Genomic DNA, 3,196 nt, shown 5'->3' with positions numbered 1-3,196 from the left:
ATTAATCCAAGTCTTATTTCAGTGGCAAGAAGAGTATCGAAACTTTATTCAGCTGTAATGCTTACCAATGAGGCATTAAGTAATAATTAGATTCGATTATTGTACTATAATGGACCTGTAACTGTGTCTTGAAGAACATACGGATACTAAAATACGCAGTTCCCTAGTGGATGTGGGAGCACAGGAGAGATTTCCCTTTGTAGTTTGGACATTGTATCTCTAGAATTGTGAGCCTATAAATCCATAACTTTGTATATAATGATGCCTACCTCAGGTGTTTTATTACACTACCATATAATAATTTCATCCTGGAGGAAGTATTTGTAAATCCACCTGAGTGGATGACGTTTAATTTTAATGCACAAGTATTTGTGTAAAGAAACATTTCAATGACCAGTGAATGAGATATAAAATAGAAGTTGATAAAATGTTGCTTTACTAAATAACACACAAAATGTGAAGTGGGCAAAGATGTTAATGAATAAAGATACAGAAACTACTGACCTGCTTAAAATTATAGCATTCTGAAAAAATACAATTTAGTCTGATTGCCTGTTATGTTTTATATAAAATATAACTGTTAAGAAAAAGCTAAAGTCATGTAATATAGTAATTTGCAGTACTGGTCCATTGATTAAGTCCCAGCTAGTGATATTAAAATCATTTAAATAACTTTGTAATATGTATGTTAATGTGTTATACTTCTATAATTTCTAATTAACAGGTATATTTGAGAGTTACTGCTTAAAAAACAAAATAATATTTCCTAAAAGATCTAGCTGCTAGTAGCACACGACTGTAATTCTAGCAACTCAGTGGTGGAGACTTTAAGGTGTACAATTTGAGACTGTTTGGGTAATCTGTGAGGTTCTTCCTACAAAACAAACAACATAAAGCAGAGATAAATATGAGGGTCATCACACGTTTTCACTGTATTTGATGTTGACAAAATTTGTGGAGGGGAGGGGAAAAATCAAATTGTTTAACTAGGGATACAGGTGGACCCATTGCAACAATAAGATGTACAAGATGCTATGTCAAAAACAAACTTTACAACTTTGGCAGGTGGAGGGTTAGAGGGGATTGGGATTGTAGTCATCGAGGTGGCAGGGCAGGGATGGTACAAGATAAACAAAGGATGAGGCAACAATACTTGATAAGAGATTGTACTCATTACCTTGCTCATGTAATTGTAACCCCATGTACAGTATTTTCACAATAAAAAACTTACTAATAAAATATCTTTCTCAAAAAAATAAATATGAGAGTCAAGTAGTAGAGTGCCACAAGCAAACAATCCAAGAGTTCATGAGGCCTTTAATTCTAATCCTAGTACCACAAAAAAATAAAAATACCAGAAGCCCAAGAACTCATACCATTCTTGAATAACACGAAAATAATTGTATTTTTTCTTGCACAAATGTTCCCAGCATTCATCATGATATCTCAGACACTATATTCCAGAGTTATGCTGAAGATACACCCAGGTCCTTTTTATTTTACATTAAGTAGAACGTGGCTAATTTCTGTGGTAACAAAATATTCATGGGATTATCCCCAAACAATGTGTTTTGTCTTTTAGGTTATTTATTTATGTGTATATTTTTCCAAGTAGTGATTTGGGAACTTTTCTTCTTATTTTGTTGCCATAAGAGCCACTGAGTCTTCACGATCATGAAGGTTATTTAGCAGAAAGAAAGAACAAAAAATATAGGTGATAAAAATAATACCTCTTGCCTGGGAGCTACTTCCTAAGAACACTAGTGAATGTTTGATACTGAAGGACATTGGACTCTCTGTATGTTATGGTTTTCACTCTATATCTATACCCTAGATTAATAATCATGTTTTTTTCTCAGAGGAAGAAAATCATGACTTCTCTTTGGTATATCTGAGTTCTAAACATTTCTAACTTACTCCATCACTATTGTGGTATTTTTAAACCTCCACATCACTTCAGAAATATGAATAAGTAAACACAAGCCTCATGATATCAACCAGTAATCGGTTACTGAGATATGTCTTCAGTGACTGACAGGTTGGGAAACATATACTGTGTCTACATGGCAGGACCAGTGTGGTTGCATGGAACAGGTTAGTGTGAGATTTCATCATTTTAACTAGAACATCATGCAGTTTCATACTTATGAGAGAGGATGAATAGAATTGAGAGAGATGGAGGAAAATGACAGAGTCAGTGGCATTGATCAAGTAGCATCATACTCACAAACTGACATGTTAAAGTGAAACTCCTTGTACAACCACATAAAGGTAATTTAAAAAAATCAAAAGAGTTTAGTTCTAGATTTTTTCACTTCATAATTTCACACCTCAGTAGGCTGACACCAAATAGGTTGTCTACAAAAAACAGTTTAGGAGTGAGGCAAATCAAGTTTAATTATTTGGAAATGAGGATTTAAATTAAAGCCAACTTGCCTAAATGACGCCAGTGTTTAAACTTGAAGATACCAGATCTGATATGCTTGTTTACTATTGGGGCAGTGAGGGGAGAACAAAAATGGCCTTAATTTTTCAATTGCCCCTCAGGATAACTCATTTTACTTGGTTTGCCCAAGTAGAAACACATACTTGTGTGCTTGCTGCCTTGTTAGTTTCTCTGCTTTGTGTTGAATCACATCTGGCTCTCATTTTCCACTGTGTTGTAAGCCTTTGGACCTCATCCACTTGTGAGTTTAAATATCTTAGTTTTTAGAATGATAAGTTTTATTTCATCTTCAAACTTGCAGGACTCAGAAAAAGTTAGCTTCATTTTCTTATTTCACTTTGATATGAGTCCTTACTTAGCTTGATCATGTTCCAACACACAACTTTAGTTCGTTTAACCACACTTGAGGGAGGCATGTACAAAGCCCTTTTGTAATTGTGTAATCACGTAGTCTGAAATCTAGACCCACACCCCCTTTCCCTTCCAGTTTTTTGATGTTACAGATTGTTGCATCCCACTCCGATGCTGTGGTGTCTGAGTACAGCAGCTCCTGTACTGAGTACTGAGTATTTCCTTTAATTCTACATTGTGGAAGAAGAAATAAGAGTATTTGCAGGATAGATATCTTGTTTGACAAACCCTAAAACTTTATAAATAAAAGATGTTCCTAGAGGGTGGTACAGTTGGTGCAAACTTGAGGTTTTTTTGTTTCATTTTCTTTCATCCAATAGAAATAAACAAGTTCAAGAT

This window comes from Dipodomys spectabilis, unplaced genomic scaffold (assembly GCF_019054845.1).
Source record: "Dipodomys spectabilis isolate Male_0828 unplaced genomic scaffold, ASM1905484v1 ptg000483l, whole genome shotgun sequence".
NCBI lineage: Eukaryota > Metazoa > Chordata > Mammalia > Rodentia > Heteromyidae > Dipodomys > Dipodomys spectabilis.
Note: the sequence above shows the minus strand (reverse complement) of the source record.